Raw genomic sequence first — 27,923 nt, forward strand, 5'->3', positions numbered from 1 at the left:
TTTTCAGGTTATTGGTGTGACCTTAAACACGAAGGCCTCCACCTCTCTCTCCTCCACTGCAGGTCACTGTCAGTTTGAGAACCTGTGAAAGACGTTAACTAGCTTACGGTTTTGAGACTCCGACGCCTGTTAACCCAGAGGAGCAACAACAGCAATAAGTGAAGAAAGCGCTTTTCAAGTACAACAAAGCGGATATAAGTCCTGAAAAACTTCAGCAGCTAGGCTTCTTAGTGGACGTGGCTGTCATGAAGAAAAATGAGTTTTCAAGCAGAAAGATGCTACGTAAGTAGCTAGCTAACTCAACCACACCACCTGCTGTACTGTCCTGCCTGTGAGTTAATGAAAGTTATATTCAGCTCCTTTGATGGACAGGCTAGATGTTTATCACCAATTTGCTCAACATGCTTTGAAAATGACGCAGTATTTAATTCATGCAAGCTAATTGCGCATAGCACTATGCTTAAGATTTTTAAAAATCTATTTTACAGCACACTACAGTTGTGCTGTGCATTGAAAGGTGGCATTAGCTGTTGTAGCTGCAGCTCTCCACTTTTTCTGTACCAGTGCTGATGTATTTAGAGCTTGTTCATTCAGTCAAATCATCTGTGTGAGGCCACAGTAACTCAGGCCATGGTCACTGCACTGCTGTTATTAAAGGAGACATCTTGACATGTCATAACAGGAGAAGCACAGGTGTAATTAATCACATTAACAGCATAATAGCTGAATTTAACTGAGGTCTTCCAGGTCCAGGGTCATGATATTTTACTTGCTAGCTGAATGACATGGCTCTCTGGAAGAACATTGTGGAAAAGAGCAATAATTGGTCTTATTACATCCACCTGTGCTTGTTTAGTTATGACAAGTCATATCTTCTGAAATGTTAGAAGTGGTATACAGTTGAGGTTGCTCTCTAGTGATTTGATAGACAGGCTCTTTTTAAAAGGTAAAGGTTAATTTTCACAAACAGAGCAAACTTTGGGTTCATTGTTGAGTTTGCAGTCATGCGCATTGCTGTTGCCAGATAACATGATGTAAGTTTACTCTCCAGGTGTAGCATATTTTTATTCAAACTTTCCACTGGAGCTGAGGCTGGGTTTGTGACACATAAGAAATGAATGGCAGACACTGTTTCTGCCTAACCCAGCGGTGACCTCCTTTAGCTTTATGTGTCACCTGGATAATTTCCTTTCCATGGTTTCCATTCATTACCTCTGTTGTTCTGGGTGTTAGAGATGAAATACAGTTGCCTCAACATCTCAGGTCAAAAAGACTGTAGTTTTCTTAATTAATAATGTATTAGGCTGTATACAGGATTTGTATTGCTGACTTAAAATACCCTTACTTTCAAGAGTTCTAATGGGTAGACCTGTCATGAAACACTGGCAACTTTTTCCAATAGTTGCCAAGGTATGTTATCATGCTGGAGGAATGACAGTAAAGACGGATTATAAAGTAAGATTATATCTTTCTTGCATCTTTCTCTCAGATCTCTTCTTTCCCCTTTTGTCAAAGTTTGTGAACACCCTTCATGGCAATTTAATGTTTTGTCAGCCAGGATGAGGTAATACCACAGCAATATCTCCTCTGGTGTCGCTCCTCCAGGATGGCAGTTCATTCCTCCCAGTATGCCGAAAGTGACATTACTACTTGCCTTTTACCCTAGCCCTTGGAGCTTTACACACAAATAATGGCTTAAGATAAATTTAAAATTTATTAGTATTTCCTGATCTTGAAAATTTTCCCTGTCTTGCTAATACTGTTGACAAAATGTTTCCTCAGAAATAACACCAAACAATATGTTTTGGCTTATGCTTGAAAATGTTATCTGGCCTGTTTGATGCCATAGTTGATGATGGGTCGCCATTGCTTAGAAAACTATTAGAATAATCCAACATTCAGTGTTTTTATTGGAAAGTGATTGGAAAACTGACCCAAAATACTGAATTATTACCATTTTTCTTGCAATTTTGGGAGTGCTTGTTCACTTTTGACAAGGATAGCAGTCGTAAAAGCTATCTTACACAGCTGAGGACCATGTTTGCCCAAACTTCTCCTCAACTGCACTTTTTTTTTCCCCAATGGCATTTTACTTGGGCAGTAAGGATGGCCATTCTGTCCTGACTAATTTTGAAGGTTTGATTATTTTGTTTCATCCCTTTTGATGTTCTATAGTCATGTACAAATAACATCACTCCCCTTTTCATATTAAATATTCGGTGCAGGTGAGTTGCTATCATAACCAAAGTGTTTAATAACTATCATGGTATCAGTGTGGTGTATCACATCCTCACAGTGCAGAAGTAGGATAATAATAGTAGCAGGAAGCTAGAAGAATGTTGAAAACAGCATATAAAGCTTCACTTTTGACATGAGATACCGCAACAAAATTGGTGCATTTACAGGAGGGATGTTTATTTATTAATTTATTTTTCAAGTTTATTGAATTAGGAGGTTTCACATTAATCAACATATCTGCAATACACGTTAATGTAAATACACCCGAAATAGCACAAAGGCTAAATGTCATCCATTGTCCTAAGGCAGGTAATAGGCAGGCATCTCACAGCCCACAAGACAGAACACGGAAAAACTTACATTTTTACTAACAAGATGGACACATGTTGTACACATCACAAATAACAGACCCACATCCAATAAGCCATTAAAATGCAGTAATGCATTACAGTAACTCTGTTACTTTTTATGGTAACTAGCAGTGTAACACGTTTCTTGTTAAAATCACTAACAGTGTTACAATTACAGAGAATTTAAATCACTCGTTACTCGTTACTTTTACAGCCGACAACTCGATAATGAAGGTTAGTAAACATCCGGTTCGGCGGACGTGACAGGAGTGTAAGCACAGCAGCATCTTGGGAGAAAGAACAGAGCGGCTGCACAGACACTCACAAACACAGGCACTGAAACGCATGCACACACCATGGTTGAGCACTGGAGCATAAGCTCTCTGTCTTGGAAATAAGAGCATTACTTTTCCCTCCTTGGGATAAAGGACGAAAATGAACAGGGAAGTAAACGTTTCAGCAGCCGTGAACAGTACCTCCAACCTCACGAAGTACTGAGTTCAACAACCTATTCAGCTAAGTTAGTTTTCAGAGAGCCGGACGCTACAAACACCAGTAACCCAGGTGAAGCTCACGTTAGCATAGCAGACCAAGGAGGAGCTGCTCCATCAAACAACCAAGACTTAAATCATCACCAGCTGCACCGTGTGTCACTAAGGAAGCACTAAACAGACTGATAGCAAGATATGTTGATGAAGACATGCTTCTGATGCCTTCAGAGAAATAACGAGAAAAAAATGATTAAAAAAAAAAAAAAAAAAAGATTCCACATCACATCAGGGTTAAACATATTGAAGTTGTTTTTAACTCACAAACTATAATTTTAAATACATCCTGAGTTAAATGGTCTTCAGCGTTGAAATTATTTGACAGTGCTGATCCACCAGTGTTAGTTCAAATGTTTCTGGTGAATTGTTGTTTTTTGATGTGAGACACATTTGCACCATGAGTGATGTTACCCACTGAGCTGGAGTTCACAACTGTGACTTTGGGTGCCTCCAAAGGATGCATAGAGCATATTCTTCATCGGTATTCATGGCCATGCTATGAGGTTGACTCTCAGCGTAGTTCTTTTCAGATAAGACCCACCTTGCCACAGAATTTTATGATACTGAAGCCCTGTCATAACGTAAAAAGTGTATTTTAACTATATGTAGTGTAGACCAATAAATACACTTCTAAAGTGTTCTATTTAACTCTATATGAGTTTAATCAACACTGGCAATATTGCAGTTGTTTCCAAATAAGGAAAGATCATATTTTACTGTACAACTCCTCAGTAGCTACTCAGTGCTCAGTATTTAAAGTAAACATTAAATTGAATACTTTTTACTTGAGCAGATTTATAGATCAATGCTTTTACTTACTGACTTGATGACAATAGTCATGTAACTACTTTTTCCATCTCCACCAATGTGTACTGCTTGTTTTCTATTTGACACAGTTTAAGAGTTTTGATTTCACTCCAGGTGTAAGAAAACATCTTCAACATAACCGTGCTAGGGGACGTCTCTTGCCTGTGCATGTGGTGATTACTGTATGTACAAATGTAAAACAAGACAAAATGCTCTGCAAGTGTACTCAGATGAGTGTAGATTTACCTGGGCCATCCAAGTATTGTCTACATGTGGGAAACACTGCTAGTTTTTATATTGCTCTATTTTATTCCATCATTTATATGAAATATTTTTCATATATGACAATACTTGATGCTTCATTATAAAACAGCTTCACACAGTGTTTTCATCAGTGGTCATCAAGTAAATATGCACGAGGGCCAGATTTTGTTTTGAAAGAGACTCTGCGGGGCGGACTTTTAAACAAACAAAAAATAAATTAATATTTTTGGCTGGTTAACATATTGTCTTAGTATTAGTATTTTCTTTTGAATCCCACAGAATGGACCTCCCCAATTGTGATTTAGCACCAATATTAACCCACTTCTGACACTTTTTAAGTCCTTTTCACTACTTTATTTTGGCCATGTTTTGCCACTTTTTGCCCATTTTACCACTAATAACCACTTTTAGCCACTTGCCTGCCTATTATAGCCCATGTGTGTCTTTTTCACTACGTTGCCAGGCTATTTTTGCTAGCCTATATTTTTGCCGCTTTTAGTGCATTTTTTGTACTTTTTGCCCCTTCTTGCCTCTCCAGCCCAATTTTGGAATTCTTTAATCCCCTTTTACAACTTTTCCTTCATGTTTTATCCGCTATGTGCCACTTTTGTATCCATTATTGCTAATTTTCAACTATTTTGGCCACTTTTCATCTATTTTGCCACTTTCCAAACCCTTGTCATTACTGTGTTTGCACCATTTTTTTGCCACTTTTAACCCATTTTGGTACTTTACTGCCCCTTCTTACCAATTTATGCCACAGTTAACCTCTTTTCACCACTATTCCAGCCAATTTTTGTCCCTTTGTGCCACCCCACAACCCATTTTGCTGCTATCTAACCTCTTTTCACATCTTTGTCTGGCCATTTTTGCAACATTTCCACTAGTCTTAACCTGTTTTTTGAAATACAGTGCTTAACAAATTTATTAGACCACCTGTCATATTTGTCTCAGAGACCATCCAGCATCATGAAGTGCTCTCAGTGAGCTCTCCACATTTTACCATTTTGAGCAGGAATGAGGAATTTCAAACTGAATTCACCTTTTTATACCCAAATTTGGGCCAGCTCACTGGGCTTCTCTGAGAAGTCAGAAATGAATCAAGCATAACATTCAAGCACTAAAACTCATTTTTCTGTTCAGGAATGCAAGTAAACAACTATATTTTGACATATCAATCAAGAAATAATAATCTGCTTTACTATTTTTTCAGTTTTTTTGTATATCAGTAAATTGAAAATTCATGGATAACAATAATAATTATATTCTAGCGTTGAAAATATCATTTGATTTAAAGAGCTTCTACATGTTGGTGTATTAACCATTGCAGAAACATAAAAAATGACTTGGGTCATTACCAATGCTGTTAGTTTAGGGCAGCTGTGGCATAAACCTTACTTTGGGTGGTGGTCTAATAAATTTGTTAAGCACTGTATATTTTAAGAAAATACTTATTGACAAGTGAATTTCTCTAAAAATAGATCAAATGTTTAATCATTCTAAAACTTTTTCAATATTAAATGTTATTATATTCATTTTGGGGTGGGTTTAACAGCTGCAGACATTTGAAGCCAAACAGTACCCTTGAAACCACAACATCTTCTTTTCCTCCTTTTCTGAATTTAATGATCTTCTGGGGGCCAGACAGGAAGGTTTGAGGGGCCTGATATGGCCCTCTGGCCGCCAGTTGATGATCAGTGGTTTACGTAGTCAAATACTTTGCTAACTGCACTAAAATTATTAATGTAATTTTCTTCCTTCTACCTATGGATCCAACAGCTGACACTCTTACACATTCTGTTCTGGATAAACGTATTCAGTACTCTAAAGCGTGATGTTTTTCTTACCTCTCCTAAACTCACATCCCACTTTATTTTCAGCTAAACAACTTCCTTAAGGTTTGCTGACAATGTTAGCTCACAAAAGAGTAGAGAGGAGTAGTAGGAGGTGGTGTAGGAGGCATGCAGAGGAGGAAGAAACAGTAGAAAGCAGCTTTAAAAGCAAGCTGAGCCACCAACTGCTCCTGCACATCTTTTCTCTTATCTTAATAAGTAATGAGGCTGCCACAGGCTGACAATGAAGTATTTTGAAAATAGTTCTAATGTATGGCTTTGAAAGGAGTTGCTGGGCATTGATGTATGGCACAAACAGGCTTGGAAACAAGTGAAATATTAATGGGCTGTTTCCCTGGAGTTAATGTGGGATTTACCTGATTGCTTTGGTAAGGGACGGGTGCTGGGATGAGGGCGATGGAGAAGCAGGACGAGGATATGACTGAGATGAGGCTTAAGGACCAGAGTGATGGGGCAGTTTGGAGTCGGCTTTCAGTAATCAGATATCCTAAATACAGCCATCACCATATAAATTAACATTTACCATCAAGTAAACCCTTAACTGCTGCTCTAATTGGCATGTGAAGAGCATTTCCAAGGGGCAAAAATCCTACTTGAATGACTAGGCGATACTTTCCAGTGATAAGATAAAACTGTAGAGTTTACTCTGTTTTGTTTTGCTGAAGAAAACCTGGCAACAGTTTTGCTTTTTTGTATGAATGGATGTATTTGATATATATATTTGATTTTAATCAATATTTGATCATTAACTCTTGAAACAGAAATGACCTCAGTCCATCTCTTTTCTGTTGTTATTTGATGACCAGGGACATCTGCACTTCGTGAAAGCAGCCTTTCATATCTGGATGCACCACAAGGGAGCAGCAGTGTTAAAGGAGAGAAGTCACCAGGTAAAGTGCATCACAGAGGGTTGATAACAAATAAATTCTGTTTTGGTATTTTATGGTTTTGTTATTTGTTAAAGCTGTTTAAACTTTTGATGTGCAGTAAAAAAGTTAAGGCCATTTTTTACTGGTATGACAAGGATAGTTATGCTTCTTGAAATGAAAATCCTCTTAACTGTAATTTCTTGGGGACAGATTTTTTAGTGTGTGTTGCCAACAACAGTACAGAAATGTCTGAATGGTCCACTGTTCAAATAGTGAGCTAAAATAGAGAGCATACAGTAATAGTTTAAGTGCTTTACCCTGGAGACATGGCCTGAAATAACACTGACTCATAGAATTAAAAAGAGAGGAGCAATGGTATCCCAGAATGCTTGGAAATGCCATTCAAATAGTGTAAAGGTCAATAGTTAGAATAACTTCTGTTGAAGGAAAAACAAAACTTGGCTGCAATAACACAAATTGCTTCCAGATTCTTTCTTTCTCTCAAAGCAAGTTATTACCAAAATTGAGTGCAGGGACCGACACTGTTTTAGCAGAGTTGTACATTTTTCTTTGAAGTGAGGAGTAAGTGGGCACCATTCTCAATCTGAAACAACCCTTCTTAAAGTCACCCACTTCCTGTTTGTCAAAAAAAATTGGTGCTCCTCTGGGATTAACTGCTCAAGGGGTTAAAGACTGAATTTTGATTGACAGAAAATTGCCCAATATTTTAAACTGGTCCTATTTGTTTCTTGTGTATGTGGTCCTGCACATTCTGTTGAGAAGAATCATGTGTCAAGCGCCACCTAAATGGTACTATTTATTATCTTTAACTGATTTATTAACATTAGTTGCAGCAATTTCTTATTGCAATGAAAAGTATGCCTAAGGTAGTTGCTATGGTGTATGGTACATATCTTATGAGGCAGAAGTATCCTGTGTGATTCTGAAAACAGTGATGCTTTTTTTTATCATATGCAACCATATTTTTTGAACAAAGTGTGAATTGTTTAAATTTACTATGGATAAATTCTATAAATTCTTGATTTAACATCAGCTTAGGTTTTATCAGATTGTTTTACAATTGTTCGATTGTTTCTCTAAGCGTTAAATTTTATTTCCACATTAGAATTCATTTTAAGGCCACTCTGTGTTATCTAATATTAGGGATTTGCCAAAACTGGAGCATAAGTTTTGTTTTTTTTTTATGCCCACATTACGTTTTGTGGAAGAAGAATGCTTCAGCGAGCTGATAGTGTCTGTCGAGCTAAGGCTCAAAGCCACCAGAAGAGCAGCAAAAATGAGTGTTAATTCATTTTAATTCGTGTTGACAAAGTGACTGTTACTGCAGACTTGTGGATAGACTCTATGTAGTCATAAGTCACTGTTAGCTATCTTTTCAAAGAGCAGCATATTTGGAGGAGTTGGCAGCTATGGCTGTAAAAGTTTGGAACGTTTTATTCATATTACCAAGCACCATATTGATGTTTTCTTTATATTATACGGTTAAGGTACAATTGATTTCCTACAGCTACATATTCATCTGTTTTTATGTCTTAGAATTTAAATTTGAAGTATTGATAAGCAGTAGCAGACTCAGGCAGATCCGTGTGGAACATATTTGATTTCATACAGTAAAAAATAGTTTGCAATGATTCAAGTATTTGTTCATAAGGTTGTGTAAATACTCAGGTACTGAAATTACTGTAAAATCCCATACCAAGTGGAAACTCCTGAGACAGGTTGACCAGTACATCTTCTGCCAGTCATTGTCTCACAGGAAAAGGAGGGCTTTACCTCACACATTGATCTAATGAGGTCTCACAGTGGGAGCCCTTTATGCACATTTATTTTCATTTCATCTTTGGTTAAATATATATCCTCGATTACAGTGAACTTCCGTTTGCTGACTAATCAGGTCATCCTGTCTAAAGGCCACATTCACCACACACTGGTTTTCCTCCCTCTTTGACCCAACCTGAACAGAGTACCACTGCTACTTGAAATGAAAAGCAAATATTAATATTCGCTGGTGTTACTCTGGAAGGCAAAATATCTGAGGCCCACGGAGGAGTTATACATTCCCTTCTTAATGACACATTTAGGTTCCTGAACTGTGGGCAGTTTTCCCCCAAAATGGATGTATCATCAAATGTTTTTACTGTAGTAATGATATCATTCCTGTTTCCACTTTTGTTTGCCTTTAAGAGCCTCTCAGTTAAAGACAATTTCCTCTTGATAAATGTTTTTTATGTAGCCATTAAAAAGTATACAGTGACATTTAAATGCATAATAGAAATACAGCACCTATTAAATATTTAGACCTTTAATATTAACCCATTGAGTGCCATTGACATATATATACGTCAAAGTGTTTTTTCAGCGGCTGGCACAAGGGGGCGCTCTCATGCTCCCTGTGAGTAATTTTGCGGCTTCTGGGATCCATAGTCGGATGTCTATGGTCGGAATACAGAAGAGTTGGTAGATCAAAGCCACAGAGTTAAGAGGTGGAGACCCTGGGGTCAAAAAGCAGAGCGATCGGAGGTAATCTAAGCTAAAAGTTCTAAAATAGATGCTGGAAGAAACTTTAAACTTTTGCCTGAGAAATCGCTTACTCACTGAAACCAACACTGAACTTAACAACAGCGAATCCAGGGATCGGCGAGTTCATTCATCTGCCTATGCCAGCCAAGAGGCTAAAGGATGCCGCAAGGTCTCCCCCGTAGGTCGGAGGAAAAAGGCAGCCGCTCGCCAGCTGGATGCATACAGTGACAACACTTCAGAGATGGACTTTTCTGACCCAGACTCTGAGGAATGGCTGCCGAGTGAGCGGAGCGGATCTTGTTCTCCATCCCAGAGCGATGGAGGTAAGTTAACGTCAGAAACCCACAGATTATTCAGCCAAATTTATCGAATGAAACCATCACTCATGCGTTCCTGCTCTGTGATTTCAGATGCAGACTTGAGAGAAGAGCAAGCCCCATACAGTTCTACAACACCGTCTATTGGCAGAAAAAGAGGTAAGAACAAAAAAATTCAATATTATAGATTATATATTATATATATAAAACATATTTTATATTATATTACTTCTATAATTTACAGGTAGTGCCAGGGGACATGCAAGCAGGAGAGGGTGTGGCGTATGGGGGGGTCCCGTGGGGGCCGTCCAGTTCCAGAGTGTGAATGGCATGACAGTGACTGGAAGCATTGTTATTTATTTTATAATAAAATAACATTTGCAATACAGTTTTTAGATGTCTTTTTTGTCATTGAAGGCAAAATTATAACATTCAAATCACTGTTTTGCTTGACAGACTCTCTTTCACAAAAATGCATTTTTCTCAGCTTTCTAGAAAAAAAGTGGTCTTTTTGGTGAAACTAGCCTCTATTCAACTTAAGATAAATCAAGAATGGAACAAGGTGCAAACAAATGCTTTTTTTCCGTGATGAAATAGAGAGTTTGTTCTTTCAATTGAGCTACTCTGTGTTTTCAAAGTCATAGTACAAAATATTCTGTAGGTCTTGAAAGATGACTCAAAATGACCAAAAATGCTGGCACAAGCCACTTTCCATTTTATAAAAGGGCTGGCACTCAATGAGTTTAATAAAAAACAACAGCAATGCAAATGACAGTCAATTTTCAAGTCATCAACCGTTAGAAAACAATTCAAATTTTATTGAACAAACCTCCCAATGATAACTATTTTTTAAAGAGTAAAAAACTCAAAATGCACAGTTCCACATTATTATGCACAACAGAGTTTCAAAATATTTTATTGGTGTAATGAATTAAAAATGGTCATTTGTTTCAATTTGCAGTATTAGGAGGTCATATTTACTGAAATCAAAAGCTATTTCAATCAAAAACATCTTAAAAGGCCAAGTTCCATGTTAACGTAGGAGCCCTTCTTTGATATAACCTTCAAAATCTTGCATCCAAGAATCCAAGAGTCCAAGCTGCTGTTTTGATGTGAACTGCTTCCCACCCTCATAGATCTTTTTCTTGAGGATGCTCCAAAGGTTCTTAATAGGGTTGAGGTCAGGGGAGGATCGGAGCTACACCATGAGTTTCTCTCCTTTTATGCCCGTAGCAGCCAGTGACACAGAGGTATTCTTTGCAGCAGGAGTTGGTGCATTGTCATGCATGAAGATAATTTTGCTACAGAGGGCACTGCTCTTCTTTTTGTACCACAGAAGAAATTGGTCAGTCAGAAACTCTATATACTTTGCTGAGGTCATTTTCACACCTTCAGGGACCCTAAAGGGGCCTACCAGCTCTCTCCCCATGATGCTTGAAACCTATGGCCTGCTTAATAATGTGGAACGTCCCTCTTAGTTTTCCTTTAATTGGGCTCATCTGGCAAACTAATTATCACAGGTGTCAGAGATTGAGTTTAGTAATCCAAAGAGTTGAATTTTTATGACACTAAAATTCATTTACATAATAATTTGGAACGCAGTGTAATGGTTTCTGTTTTGATACTACGGCATTAAGAAATGAGTCCAAAACAACCAATAGTGGGTAATTCCATGTTTGTTATGACTTAATATTACACTGTCTTTCATGTGTATTTGTACTAAAATGTAACCATGTACAATGTTCTCTATTTTGCACATGGCAGCTTTTGGTTAAAAGTCTGTAGTGTCTTTTAAACCTTATGACTAGAATACAGATTGAATAATTTAAAGCATATTGTGTGGATAATTATTGGTTGTCTGCAGGGTCTTAAAAAGTATTAAAAATTGATGAATCAATTTAGCAAAAATTTAGCCTTTTAAAAAGTGTTGAATAGCCTTAATTTAAAGACAGTAATGTCTTTCATTTTCAAAAGATATGTTTTTGGGCTTTTAGTGCCTTTATTTAGAGAGGAGGATAGTGGATGGAGTCAGAGACAGGGATAAGAGAGTGGGGGAGAGACATGTGGGAAAGGAGCCAAAGCCAACATCTGCACCCCAGGACTTAAATTTTAATTGTTTTCAGTTTTTATAGTTGTCATAAAAGGCATCAGGGTTTTCTGCCTTTGCTAGCTAGAAAGCTACGTCTGTGATTGAGTGGTGTGTGCATGTAAATGATGAGTAAATGCCATTTTTCTGAAAAGTAGTTAGAAGAGAAGGTGTTTGAGATAAAGCTAAGGCTGATTCTACAAATAAGCAGCTTTTGCCTGGTACTGTACTAGCACAGAGTCTGTTAATGTTAGCACCGCTAGCATCTCAAAAAGACTTTTTGCATACTACAACAACAAATACTGTCTGCATTTTCTTGACTATGTTGTCACACTTTTATCCAGCAATCTGCAGAAAAACATGTGTAACAGTGTAACTGGTTAGACATTGAAGAGCTAATGGGGTCTTAAAATAAGTTGACAAATGTCTTGTATTATCTATATTATATTATATTATATTATATTATATTATATTATATTATAGCTTATCTATATGTATTATATGTTATAGTATTGAATTTAATACCAGATATTATGTACATACCCTGAATTAGTGGAAAATATAAATTTGGATGACTTTACAGTCTCTTCCTTAGAAATCTGATCAGATCAGAATTTAAAACATAAAAGCAATAAAACATATTATCAAATATGGCCATTATTTTTGTCACACAGTATCTGTCTGATATGTATTAAGCCAGTGTTGCGTCTACGTTCTTGGTTGCAACAAAAAGAAGTAGGCACCATTTGTTATCATTGGTTTTGATTGAGGGTTTTCACTGACAATCATTTTTCTTTCATTATTGCAGCTTTATATACCACAGATAGACAGCTATGTACAAATGATATAGAAGTGTTGCTTAGAGCTACAATCCCTGGCAGTGAAAAGCTGGTTAGTATTGAAGTGTCTTTATGAGAAGAAGGGAGCGAATGCTCTGTAATTTCAGTCCAATGGATCGCCTTCACATCAGCACTCTCACATTAGGAGACCAATTACTGCATGGGGAGATGAAACAGGCTTAGTAAATATGAAATAGGTTGTCCATGGTGACATTAATAGAGTTAACCCAGGGACTGGGTGGGATCAAAGGGGCCTCAACCATATTAACCAATCTGTCTGTGTCTGTGAAAAGAACAGCTGATCGACCATAATGACAGTGTGTGTCATCAAAACACACTGGCCACCAACACAAGTGTGTGTATGTGTGCACACGTAAGCTTGACTCCTCCTCATCTGGATGTCTACAGCTGAAGAAAGAACCCTCTGTATGCACTAGTCCTCCACTAAAAACTATCAGATCCTTAACTAGTAAATCTGTTAATACATCCTAATTCAGTGCAGATATAACACACCTCTTATATTGTGAGGGAGGTTGTTAGCCATGGTGTTTAATTAGATTCATTGTATCATGTTGTTTACCATAACCAGACCTCCCCTGACACCCTTCAATGCCCCTGACACCAGCTTTAAAATATGGCACTTTTGCTTGTTGGCTTTCTTCAGCGTTGTCATCCAGATTTAAAAGCATATTGGTGTTTATGCACAGAGAGCTATAATGATCCATCATACCATGCGGGTGAGGGGGCTGAGCCCTCTGCTCCACATAAATAAGCAGCAATTTGGCCATCTGCTTGGATTCTTTCTGTCTCCCTGGAGACCCCCATCTGCCTTTACATTATCAATTACAGTTCATCCATGGCACTACCCCCTCACACTACAAAACACACTCTTTCACAAGCCCTAGATTTGTTTCAGACAGCATTACCTAAAGGAAAAGTTTAAAAAGGCATGTTGTGTTTTTTGGAAATTGCCACAGGATTTATCTGCTGCCAACAGGGAAACAGAGTTTGGTTGAATACTGTGAGGAATCTGTGAAGCTGTGAATTAGGTCTTGGATAAAATACAGATGCAGCAATATATGGTCATCCTGACAAGTGTAATATAAGACCGGTTTGCGCTGTTGCCTCACTGCAAAGAAGGTTGCTGGTTCACTTCCCAGTCAGGGCCTTTCTGTGCGGAGTTTGAGTGCCTGTTTTTTTCTCTATATACTTCAGCCCTGCAGTTAACTGGCAACCAGTTCCGGGTGTGCTACGCCTCTTATTCAGTGACAGCTGGGATAGGCTCCATCCCCCCGCAACCCCTAATGGGATAAGCAGTGTACAAATTAAATGTTTCCAAGTTTATTTTAGTTTTAAAAAAATACTATGCTCATAAACAGACTTCCTTATCAATCTCACTCACTTTGTCACTACTTCATGACACCACATGGTGGGGCTTTAAATATGAATTTGGGAAACTTATGAAGTTATTTAGCCAAAGAAGAAGTTAAAAGCAAGATAAAGAAGGCATCAGCACGGTTTAATGCTTTACAAAAACTTAGAAAATAAAGCAGCATGTGAAGTGAAACTTGCACTGAATTGCAATCATTAAATACATTAACTGCATTTTCTCTTTTTGCTGCATTTTATGTTCTTCAGTTAAACATATTTATTAATGTGTATGATTTTATTGTGATAGATGACCTACAGCAGACTAGTATTGTTTTTAATGTGCACCTTGTGTTGTATTGTATCGTATGGTGTTGAGAGATACCCTGCAATTTCCACTCTTACTTTCAGTTGCATGGTCAGCAATCTGTAGCATCCTCACAGTCTTACACAGTCTTAAACATTTAATACATGACAAAATTGTAACATATATTTTCAAATTTCATATCCACACTGCTGTGTGTCTGATCGTGGTTTGTGCTCTTTCTAATTGCAGTGTTGCATTAAGTTCCCTCAGAAGATCCTGCTTGTTTGCTTCAGATTGTGAATGTGAGGAGACACCAGCTCAAGAATGAGAAGCACCTTTATTCTGCGGTTTCCAGGAAAAGTGTTGGGGTTCTCAAGGGGACAGGTATGTGTGGGAAGAGGACCCTTGTCGAGTGCATGGTGCCTCATTAATATGGAGACAGGTGCTCTTTTGATGAGTTCATAAGCAGTTCAGCAGCAGCCTGGAAGTAGTGCACTTTACAAGGCTGTTCAAAGATCTTTGACATCTGAGGAGAGCCAGTGAAGCCAATAATCCCACTTTCAGAATGTGAGTCTTTCCTCTGAGATCAATCCCAGATCGAAACATCAAATAGAACTGCTGCTTTTCTCTTTTTAAACCCCCCCTCCTCCCCTTACAAAAATCACTTACTAGATGGTATTAGACAAGCTAGCAAAAGTGTCATTACCGCTGGGAAGAGGGGATGGATAGATTTCCGTCAAATTGTGGAATATTTTCCACCAGTTTAAGCCTGTAGTTAAGAGCGCAGCATTATTGATAAGACTGTGCTCTGGGTCCAGTGCTGTGCCCAAGGGCCCAGACAGAAGCAATCCACAGAAGTGGGCTTTCATGTTCATCTATGTACAAGAACAAAGCGAGGATTAAGTCTGGGCCTTTTATCCACAAAGCAGGGGGAGTGTTTTTTATTTTTTATTTATTTTTTTACTTCCCTCTTGGGATGGCCGTAGACTTGGCTGGGGCCCTTTCAGGAGTGCCATATCACTGTCGCCTCTAGCAGGTCTGATGATCCCCCACACTGCTCTTCTTCACCTAGCAGAGACAAGTGTGGGAACATTTCCGCCTCTATTAGGGCTGATGAAAGTTAGTCAACTCTGCAGTGCACACAAAAATGGTTGACTTTTAGTATACTGAATCAGTGAATCCAAGCTGGCTTAGGGTCACATGTAGAACTTTACAGAGGAAATAGCACAGGTTGTCTTCTCTTGTCAGTGTGAGCTATTGTCTCTACGCACTCAGTGGAAATCAGGTTAATTATTTCCAGCCTACCTTTTAATTTGAACGGATGTTTTATTTTGACAACGAACCAGTCAATCAGTTTGTATTGATGCTGTCATTTCCGGAGGCAAGGCTGGATCCAAGTTGGATTGTAGATATGCTGGGAATCATGTTTCATCCATCTCAAAGGTTTATAAGTAGATTACCTTTTGTAATTCGTTTTGTTACACCAGTCAATAAGCATCCAATGCAAATGTGGTTCATTTGTATTTGAATTGATGTCCTGTCCCCATTAACTTATGCCTCTAATGCATTCTGGTACATTAGTAAATAGACCTGCCGGATTAATCATTAGTTCATTGGGATCATTTGCCTTCCTCGTGCTTAATCGAATCTCTGACATTGGTAATAAGGGCAGACTTCACCTGCCTCCCTGGACGCTCAAAAACAAGGAAGACTAATTTCACTGGAATGTTGTAGTCTTATGTGTTTCAGTGTGCTATATCTGATGTTAGAAAAATAGCAAAGCAAGTTTTTTTGACTCTCTTTTAATATTAGATGGTCATGTTTGCTAATTTTATTGACATTTAGATTTCTACCTATTTTCCATGCAGGCTAGCCCGCCGTTATCTCCCTCCTTCACATTGACCCTGATAATTAATGACTTTATGTCTTGAGAATAAAACCTCCAAATAGGCTCCTTGCACATTATTTATTTAGTTCTAATTAATTGAAGTATACCTGGATTGAATTCAACAATTCCAAGTTTGCCTTGTCTCCATATAAGTAGCCTAATGTCCTAGGCTTGACCACCTTGCCTTTGCCTTTTACAGCCTGATAGATTAGAATTAGAAATCAATGCATTAAAGGAATGTCAGAAAGTCTTTTTATGGTTGTATTTCTGGCTGCGTGCATTTGTGACTGCATTCTGAGTCTCCTGGGATTCAGGAAGAGGGTATTTACTTTCCGTGGACAAGGATCACTAATTGTTAAGAGACATTGCCTCACTGGCCTGTGGTTTAGCATTTGTAACCTCCAAATGCTGACATGTCATCAACCCTGGATTCAGCACCACCAGAGATGATACATGGGTCGTTTGCCAAGAAGTAAGTTGTGATTAAGTACTCGTGATACATTTTGAGGCTTGAGCTAGAATTGCAGGGAATGACCTCAGTGAGTAGCTATGAATAAATTTAGAATAAAACAACTACAGATTGTCTTTTTGAGACAGTCTACAATGTTTGCCACTGTGATTCATTTTTTATGTAAGGTATCAGTGTTTTATGCATTGAAATCCATGCTTAGTGGCTGTTTTAGATGTTTGGGATGTGCTTTGAATAAATGGGATAGAGAGAAACTCCGCCTGGGGAACATGACCTTGAATACAAATACCATACAATAACATGTTCTCCACAAGTGTGAAAGTGTGTAACTGTGAGGCTGGCTTCTCCTGTGAGAGAGGAAGATTTACAATATGAACACTTATCTTAAACCAATAATTAAAAACTGTGGCTCCTTTGAGTCCTATTGTAGATTTAACGTCCTGGTCTTTCACAGCAAGGACTCACTCATCAGCTAGTGAGCTGTGTGGATAACAGCAGCAGCCATTATACCCTGTGTAGTGTCCCATCCAAACAAAGGCACCCATTGTATTTATTCCTTTAACCCATAAGGCAACCAATCAGCACTTGTGTGCTTCTTTTGTTTTCCAGCCATACCCAAGATACATCCATCTCCTTAATGGAGACTTTTCTTATGGATATGGTTCAGAATTTAGCAACACAGTCTTGGAGGAACATAGATGGAAGCAGGCCCACATAGGCCCTTAAAAAGCAAGATTAATAACCCAGCTCAGATGATCTCATAGTTAAGTGTTTTCTGTTGTATTTACACATCCGCCTGGGCTGTCAGGCTTCTGCTCGTCCCTGAGAAATGGAGCTGACACATCCTGACACTAATGCATCACTGAAAATATTTGAAATGAATAAAGCTCATGTTTTCGACCAACAGAAAGAGGGACATTACAAACACTCTATTTGACATTGACTCAGTGGTGCCTTTGCTCAGTGCAAATACTATTATTCTCACCCAGCCAGCCTACTCCCCCACAATCTCCTGCCCCCCCATGCTCCTTTGATGGAGGAGTCACACAGGGAAAAATATCCTGCACTCAATGCAAACTAATGAGACATATTAATGACATTAGACACTTAATTCATTGCATGTATAATTCATAATAATTGATTGTTCTGGTTTGAAGGAGTACCTTTGTGAGAAAAATGATCCCATTAAGGCAGGTTTAATCCAAATCTAAGCTGTCAAAACACCCGGCCCTTATTGCATCTTACACTGTTAATTGTCATAAGCATTTTAGATTTATTATTCTCACGTTTAGGAATGAACCCTCATTCATTATTTCCTCTGTTATAAAACAGGAATTACATTGGAGAACCTTCCCTGAAACGATTTTCAATTCACACAACTAAGAGGCGATATTAGCAAAACCAATTTTCAAGACAAATATTTCTGTACTTAAAATTTAATCTTAAATATCAACTTAATATTTCTTTCTTCCTCTGCCTCTGGCTCAATCTGTCGCCATAGAGTTATGGCCTTCTTATCACATAATATGGTATAGTTAGGATATTGCATGTTCAAGTAACACCATCTATAGAAACTGCTCTGTTATACACGGGCACTGAACAGCAGATTTGAAATCTAAACCTTTTTTCCTGATTGTGTTTAGGATGTCTTAGAGCTTTCCCCCTCTGCTTTACGTACTTTCCTTGTTAGTCCCTTTGTTCTGTTTGGACAATAGACAATAATCATACAGAACTACACCCCTCTTTTGCTCTATGTTTGTTAATTTACCATCATATCTAAAACAAAACAGAAAAATGATGTGAGGTTACATGTATGAGGAGGATTAAAATGTGCAAAAATATGTAAACAAAGGTTTTTGCTCGGTACTGATTTAATTTTGTCGATATTCGGTATGTGTACATATTCAAACTCATTTTAGCTGAAACTGATACCAATACTGACAGTTTCAGCTAAAATGTGTGCATGTCAATTAGGGCTGGGCTATATGGACCAAAATGTGCATCTCGATACATTTCAGCTATATCTTCATATTCGATATATATCTCTGTATATTTGTCTGTGAAGAAGGAATAAAAACAGATTCAGTTTTGAGGCAAATCCACATGAACTGAATACTGTCTTTTATTGAACCAATTGCATAGGTTGACATGTACATTAATTACATGAATAGAAACTACCTCTATATAAAGTAATAAAGAATTAAATTAAATCAAGAAATAAAGTAAGTTATTAAAGTTATAAGTAAACTAAAGTAAGTAAAGTAATAAGTAGTTATATAAAGTAAATTTCTTCTCTGCAAAACAAAATACATATAGCTGTGCAAATAAGCAAAATGTAAAAAGAGACATTACAAAACACAAATAACATTTACTACATCTGACAAAGTATCTTTTCTCTGGTAGTTCTTTCTATTAAAAGTGCTTTCTCTTGTGAACAGCCCCTGAGTCCTGAACATTCAAATATTTTGTTTTAATAAAGTAAACTGACATGGACAATGTAACAAATATGCCTCACAAAAGCTCACAAAACAGGAAATATGTGAGAACAAAAACTTCGGCAGGCCAGGCCCCGCTGCTTAACACCTCACTGTGCTAGCAATACCAGCCTGTCAACAGAATCAGGCTTCAAGGATGCTCTGTGGCAGGTTACAATGTTCCCATTACAACAGCTTTTGAGATCTCTCTCTACTTTTTACCTTTTCTTTCATAGGGCTCATTGCAACATTGTTGCACTTTCCTTTGGTTTGGCTCACATTCACATTGCTCTTGTCTCAAACGGACCAAACTGTCTTAACACCTACAAACTCTGCCCGTTAGGGGCGCTGTTGTCACAAACAAACGGCGACCAGGAAGAAGAGGGAGAGGCGTAGAAGAAGACGAAACCGGAAATTCAGCTCCTTCCGCTGGTCTTTTTTTCCCACATAATCAATGAAAAAACACCTAATTTATGCTGTCTTGGGGCTTCTGCTTTTGCACAGGGGTGTTGTGAGCAGTCAGCAAGGCAGTGAGCTGTCCAGCATGTCGTTCTTTACACGATACGAATAAATCAGCACAGACTATGACATGTTGCTATGGGTACACAGACGGTAAGTGAGGTACTGACATGTGTTTGAATGTGTTAAATCACATATAAATCCGTGTATCATTATGCTTTATGCCTCTTCCTGCCTTTGGTTCACAAATTGGTCCACACTCTTCATACTGCACCCTGTGCCGCTGCTGCAAATGATGATAGAGATTCTTCATGCTCGAGTCTTTAGTTGTGACTTGTTTTTGGCACTCTCTACAAAAAACATTAATTTGCTGATTATCTGATGTCTTAAAACAAAACCATTTCCAAATGATAGAGCCACTATTTTTCTTCTTACCGACTAACTCTTCGACTACACTCGTTTTGTTAGCAGTCTCCATGTTGTCTGTGCTGTTGTGATGAGAGGGGGAGGGGGTGGGTCCTTGAGTTTCGTGAAGTTTCGGAGCGCAAGGGAGGCAGGGAAGGACAAAGAGCAATACAGAGTCAAGAGAAGTGGGCGAAATGGCGACTCGTGTTTAAGTATTTTAACGTAAAACTAATTATATCGATATAACTGTAAAAAACTCGATATAGATCAAAATCTCAAGATATCGCCCAGCCCTAATGTCAATCAAAAAACACAAAGGGTCTTCAGTGCACACTAAGAGAGGCTGTGCCAAGTGGATCTGAGAGGAGCAGGAGAGTAAACAGTCATGTAATTGTTTTATGCTTCATTCAAAATGCCTTGTGCTCACGATGGTCCTCCATGCCCTGGGCAACCACCTATACCTGATGGTACATTCGAACTATTGCCAATATTTAAGATTGATATATGATTTATACTGCTGATATGTACATCTGATATATGGGTTGTAAATATCGGCAGAATTTTTTTTCATATTGGCCAATAACGATATTTAACTTTATAAGCTACTATCTGCCAATACTGATATCATGCAGATAAAATTCTGCATCCCTACTCATTGCAGTATGGCCTGTGCACACCTTGGCCTAATAAAGTTCAATCTGTAAAAGAACAGTGAGGTACAAAGGAACACATTATTAAGTCTTTCTTGGGTGATAAAGGTTCTCTGTAGGCATGTAAAAGTATTTTTATTCATTCTGTGCTGTTTTTAAAAAGCCTCCTGGTGTGAAAGCGGAAAGGGTTGAAGACATTACCAGTCCTTGTACATTTTAAAGACTATGTTCGGGCCTGTAGAACTAGATCACACCAACTACAGGTTTGTGTTGAAGTGGTCTGCTCTGTTAAATCCCATCTTAGCTTGTTTGTAGCCCTTCACTGAAGAACATGAGTCAGGATTTTGTACAAGCAACCACTGCACTAGCTGTTTACCAACAATGGTGTCCAGCACACTTCATCATTAATGAATATGAAACATTTCTCCAAAATGCACAGATTTTATTTGCATATTACAATGTATTTGTTTTCATTATTTCAAATCAGCAGGTATTTGGGTATACCTTTCTGTGTTGCATGTTATTTTGCATTTTTTTTATTTTCCTCTTTTTTGTCTCATGTATAATACATCATTGGTTACCAGCTATCACAAATAGTTCAAATAACACTAGATGGAACAAACTATAAGCTGCACTAATGTAAGTTAAAAAATGGATAAACTAGGGAAACCTAAAACTCTACATTTGGGACTTAATACTGTTTTTCTACTGATGAACCAAACTCGTAACAGACTGTTACCCAAAGATCAATGTATGAACCGAACTGTGACCTTTTGTTCTGTTACACCCTTCATTCTCTGGTAGTACATTTAGACTTTTGAATAATAAGGTGTTTTTAAACTGAAATGATTGACCATCATGCTTTACTTTAGTCTGTAAAAAGTCAGTACAAGACTATACCTTGCCATAACTATTGAGGTGTAAAGCCAGAAGAAGTTGGGTCGCATATAGTTATGATTTCAATAGTTTATTCTGACAACGATGTGATACTACTCTCAAATGTATGTGTGTGTAAAGTTAAGATATTACCCAATGTCCATTGCAGTAAACTGTTGTCGGAAAACATTTGCATCAATATGATTTACATTATTTTGACTGTGGTGTATTTCACATAAGCAAGTTATATTTCTATGAGCAAGTTATATACTAAGTTATATATAAGCAAGTGTTAGAACTTAAAATAAGCATTATGTTGTAGGCTTACTATCTGAAGTTCCAGTTGTGAATAAAATTGAACTTAACTGTTTAGTTTGGTCTTCCCTGTGGTCTATATTGCTATTGTTGCCCAGTTGCTTCAGATACTTCTGAGCTCAAATTGCCCACAGATGTGTTTGTCTGTGTTAACCTTGTGATATATGGCCGACCTGTCCAAGTCTGTTTCATCCCTTTTTTTAACCCCAGTTACTCGCTGGCCCTGAACTTAAGAAATATTACAGTGCCACTGGCAACAGGAGTATCATAGGCTGAGCTGAGGTGTATGAAGGGATAGTGGAGGAGAAAAGGCGGATAAGTGGGTGGATTTGTTGAACAGTGAAAACGTGACTTCTTTTCCATTTTCCTTCAATAATAACACAAGTCAAGTCAGTCTCTGTCTGACCTCATGCGTGGATGACAGAAAATTGATTTCTTAATCAGGGTGTTTTAGTAAAGGTGCTGTGGATGTTCAGCCTTCATCAGACTGTATTGTTGTGAAATCACTGGTTGAGTCCTGACCTCTGATCTATGTTTTATAAACATACATGAAGGTTGTTAGAAATTACTGGTTATGTGATGGATCAGAAAGTAATAACTGCTCATCTGTGGACATGAATGTGATTGTATGTTCAACCTTTTAACATCAACATCTCGTCTTTCTTCATATAGCTTATAATTCCAGCCAGTATAGGTTTGCATGTTCCCTGACAGTGGTAATTTATTGAATGAATACAAAATTCAATGCTCCTCGTGCATTTCAAATGACTATATTGTCTTCACATGATAAAGATTTAACAGCAAAGTATTTCCGTCATGAAATCTATGCCAATGACAGTGATGCTTTTGGCTCCAATGACTATTTAGGGCTGTGCAAAGCATCGTTGCATAGCATTCTAACCAAGCAGGGGATTTTGATAAATAAGAATTGAATTTAGTTCCAGCTGTGACATGTTGATTGATCAAAAAGCTCATGGCTAAGGCCTCCCTGCTCTCCCGTCTTATTTATTCTTTGTCAAATGGTTTCAGAATCAATACTAGCCTTGTACACAACCTTTTCTCCTGCAGGCACCCAGAGAGGGAGGGAAGAAGGAAAAAGAAAAACACTTGCTCTCCTGGTGATTGTTACTAATTTTTCCTGTCAAACATTTGAACACAGAATAATTATTTTCTGTGTGGTTTGAGGGCACAACGGATTATTGTACAATCCATTTAGATAACTTTTGAGAGGGAACGGAAAATGAAATTGCCTCAAACCACACAAGTCAGACTGAGGAGGTGATCTATCAGACACTGCGGCAAATAACTCAACTTAAAGATGCTGTAGTCTTGGATGAGAAGGATTGTCCGTGTCACAAGAAAGGGAGCAACTTTCATGTCACAGTACAGACAAAGCTTAGGTGGCTTTCATATGAACCTTTTCTGATTTGTCACGTTTACGAAAGTTGTGTTTTAAACTTTTGAAAGTGAATTTATTTGATAGTTGGTAGAGGCCAGCATTAGGTGGTATGCTACTGTAACAGATCACTCATTTTTGATAGTTTAGTGGTATACCTATGCTTTTATTCTTATATAATTAATGCTCATGTAAGCCATTCATACTTTAGACATTTGGAACATTAGCATATGATGTTAAAATAAAATATGCAAAATAAACATTTGGACTTTAATTTAGAACTCTGAATTGCATTAAAGAGTCCCCTTTTCACCTGAAGGCAATGTTTAATGATATTGTATGAGAGACAGTCAAGAGAGCCAGGATGGCAGGATGCAAAGGACCATGTTTAAAATTCAAACCCTGGCTGCAGCAAAAAGGACTCAAGGACTAATATATGGGCTACACATACTGCCATGTGACCAACCCACAAAACTTGTATTTGCTGTTTAGCTTATTTCTTTTGCACCTGTTGTGCAGAAGACACCTTTGTTATTTTGAGGTCATTTCGACAATAAATGAACAGAGGTTGCAGATAATCTGAGCCAGCTGCCTCTCTCTGGACTCCAGCAGTCCTTTGTGTCCTCCAAAAGGCACCATGGTTAAATACAGCTTGTTACTATATTAAATGGATTATATTTCTAACTTCAGTTTGAGCTTAAGAGTCTTAACTTTCACCTGAGTATACTTCTTTCTAAGTGGACTTTAACATCAACAGCAGTCCCAGTCTAGTAATTTAAAGCAGATCCTCAGTTTGGAAGCTAGGCCTGTTTGGTTTTCTTCATTTGGTGGTATGTGTATGGGTTTTTTAATATAGTTATTTTACAGTTGGTATCTTTAATATGCAAGTGGCAGCTAATTTTTATTCTTTTGTTTTAATGTGTATTATTGCAAGCCCTGACACTGTTCTCTGCTCTTTATAAGGGTTTCAATCAAAAACACGTGTACAGAAACCTTTTTTTACTTTCTTTTTTTCTTTTTTTTGAAGGGTCTGAGATTATGACCTGTGATTTTGCTTTAGTTTCACACAGCTCAGTGGAATCTGCATGCATTGTTGACCATTTATGCTTTAAAGGAAGTGGGACTAAGGTCCAAAGATGTGACTTGAAACATATTATGTTGTGTAGTTGTGTACATGTACGGGTCTCTTTGACATTGACAGGATGAGGTCTGTATCTTATTTTATGCTCTTCTTTTGTTTACTTTACTGTCAGCTGTGCTGCCTCAATGCAAAAACAAAGACGATAACCACTTTAAAGTAAGTGTACCTCTGCCAGCCATGATAAGTAACTGACCCCAGTGTTTATAAAAAGAAATGGACATTTATGAGCCATTTACAAGACACTTGAAGCGAGCAGAATGACTTGTCTCAAATTTTAATGACTTTATTGAAATTAAAGAGAAGTAACTCTATGATATGACCATTAACCTGTCTGTGGTTGGCTCTACAGCTGTAACCCAAGCACAGCTTGTACATTTCCCCGTTCACTCCCCCTAAGGCTATGACTATGGAGAGCTAAGGGAGTGTTTATCAGACGGGGTGACTCTGCCCTCGAGCCAGTCCCTTCACAGAGACAGGAGACACATCATAACATTGTCTGTCAAATGATTTGTAGCTTACTCAATGTGTAAAGGCTTTTAAAAGCATTTTTGGATCCATTTTTGAGCTAATGGAAACTCAGGACATCTCCATCCTTCTTAAACAGTAGGCAGAAAAAAGAAACAAACCCACTCTATGTAGTGGTGTGTTCAGGTGAAGAGGAACATAGTCATCAGGAGAAACAGATATAAACTGTAGGTTAACAGTTTGAGTCTTTGTGTGACAATCTCATAAGCATGGGTTCTGGGTCTCTGTTATTTTGGGAAAAAAACAAGGAGGTGACTTGAAACAGTTACTTAGACAGCTGGAGGACACTTTATTTGCTCTGAAATGTCAATTGTCTGTAACCATTAGTGAGGAAGCTCCAGGAAGTGGCTTTTTCTATGATTCACAATTAGTCGGGATGGAGGGTAGGCTGAGCCAAACCTTGTTCCGCTCCGGTCAGCACACGTAATTATTATTGTTTTGAAAATCCATTACAGTCCAGATGATGGAGCTGAAGAGTTTGTTTGAGAAAGACTGAGTTTTTCTAAAGGTTTATACAGCTGCTTGTACAAAGACAATGGCAGGTTTAAAGCCGGATTTTTGTATGTGCCGAGCATTTATGCCCAAACTTAAAAAAACATGCAAAGTATTATAATGAAAATAAGATTTTAAAAATTATAGATATGAATAACTACCCTTTTCTTTTTTTTTTTTTTAGCTCGAAAACAATTTGACAACTTTTTTAGCTTGCTCGTCTTTTTTCATAATTCCTCACTCTTTCTCTTGTGTTGTCTTTGCAGTTCCTTTTCATGTGTAATCTTGGCATCAGGAACAGTTTTCTTTTGTGCACTGAAAACATCAGGGGTCATTGGCTAGAGTAGGTCGTTATCAGCATTTTCACTATGTATGGAGTCTGGGTCTGTTGATGGCTGTGATGTTGTTTGGGCTGTGATTGCCATGTAGCAGAGAATGCAACATAAAGATGGTCTTCTTCTTAGTATCGTGAGCAGTGATGGCGGGCATGGAGAGGGGAGGCTCACCCCCAGTTCCCCAAGGTGTTGTGAGACTTATCAAACACATCTGTGAAGGGAGGTTCCCACTTGACACAGAGTCTTACTTCACATTTACATAGCTGTGTTGGTGGGTCTGTGAGGGGACATGAAGTAGGGTAGGAAGTATAACGCTGTGACTACCTGGAAGGGCTTGCATGTACAAAGCCTAAATTAGAGGTAAGATTTTCTGCCCAAGCACCAGATTGGCCTGATATGGCTTGCGGACTGAAACTGGGTTGAGACAAAAACTATAATCCAAGCAGTATATTTACTAAACATTACATCAGTGTTTTCTTTAACTGGATGTATTTGAGTAAATGTGGGAGAAAAGCTGTTAAAAGGTGTCAGTGTCAGCCTGCTCCACTTCGCGAGCACACAGTGAAATAGTGCAGTAAGGGACAGTTGGGGAGAAGAAGTGTGGCCTGGTAAAATAAATTCAGTAATGATAAAAGAACACAGCAAATATTAAGACTGGTTAGAATGAATAAAACAAGGTTTAAATGGTAAATGGAATATTTTTTTATAAAAGGTCGACATTGCCACCTAGGTTTCAAACATGCACTCCCAACTCCAGCAACCAGTTTAAAAGTCCTTCAACTGCTCCAACTCACTTATAATCCAAAGACAGAGGAAAGATTGACAAGGAGTGTGTGTGGAGGTCAGTACGTGCTCTGCTTATATCCTCTAGTCTTCATACAGTGCCGCCACTTAAACAATGTTACTCCCAGGTTATCCCTGGGTTGGAGCTTGTTGAGTACTGACCCAGGCCTGAGTGAATGGGCATGGGCAGACACTGCACCTGACTCATCGTGGAACTGTTGGCCTCCATGGCCTCCCTCTCCAGCCCTGCTGTTCGTGTGCTTTTGCAGCCCGTCTGCTCCTCCCTCCTCATGACTGGTCTGAAGCTTAAAACTCTGATCATAAAAGCCAACTTGGGTTTTGGCCCATGAATACAGTTAAAGGAGGGGCTCAGGGAGATCATGCATGGACTCAGGTAGGGTCTGACAGGAATTTTTGGGCCTGAATGAGCATCATTTCCATTAGGAGTCTTCTCACTGAGTGCAATTCTTTCATTATGGCTCATGTATCTTTGTAAGTCTGGGATTCAGTTGATTCAGCCAGTTGTTGGAAAAAGACATATGAGCTACCAGTGATACAACTCAGCACAATAAAATACATAGTAATATGAAAAATAATAAAATGCTACCTGATGTGCAGCATTGTTAGCAGACATAACTATGTCATTGCTGTAAGCCAGTGTCAGGATAAGGCTATGTTAGGTTATTATTTAGGGTCTGAATCCTAGAAAAAAATTCTTTCTTCAATTAGTAGGGTTGATTATTCATTTGGAAGCCATTGATTATAGTGGATGTGCTGTCAGCATCCTCATTATTCCTTTTGGAGGATAAGAGCACTTTGTCAAGATGCACGATGAGCCGATGATGTGTACCTCTTAGCAGTATGACATCTTCATCCATCATGGAAATTTTGGATCTCTCAATCTTCACACCCTCAACTCTCCATCATAGCTCTTGCAGCTGCTGACAGGCAGTCACTGTTACATGCTGGTGGAGCCACAGATGAGCTCTCCATTAATGAAAAAATAACATATCACACAATACAAATGGGTGCAGAGAAGTGAGAGCACTTCAGAAATGCCCAGATAATTAGACTGTCCGGCAGCAGATTGATGGATGCACTATAATTACCTTTGTATTATTATTTCAGGGCCAGACAAAAAGAAAAGCTGGTTTCTCTACTTTGAGTTGCACTGATTCATTAATCTCATTAATGTGTGGAATTAATATCATTTTATCAGACATTCCAGAGCTGCTGGTGGTGTGTGCGGCTAGAGCCATGATTCAGAACTGTCAGACGAAGAGGATGCATCAATCTAACTCAACACCATCAGCTCATCTGCCTTCCAG

At 38.3% G+C, this 27,923-nt stretch overlaps 1 long non-coding RNA gene across 1 annotated transcript; it reads left to right on the forward strand.

Moving 5' to 3' along the window:
• On the forward strand, positions 1-27,923 carry LOC121514683. The gene is made up of 4 exons (XR_005992321.1): positions 1-282; positions 6,867-6,950; positions 14,637-14,771; positions 27,815-27,923. It is a non-coding gene; the product is annotated as an uncharacterized LOC121514683 (long non-coding RNA).

This window comes from Cheilinus undulatus, linkage group 1 (assembly GCF_018320785.1).
Source record: "Cheilinus undulatus linkage group 1, ASM1832078v1, whole genome shotgun sequence".
NCBI classification, from domain to species: Eukaryota; Metazoa; Chordata; class Actinopteri; order Labriformes; family Labridae; genus Cheilinus; species Cheilinus undulatus.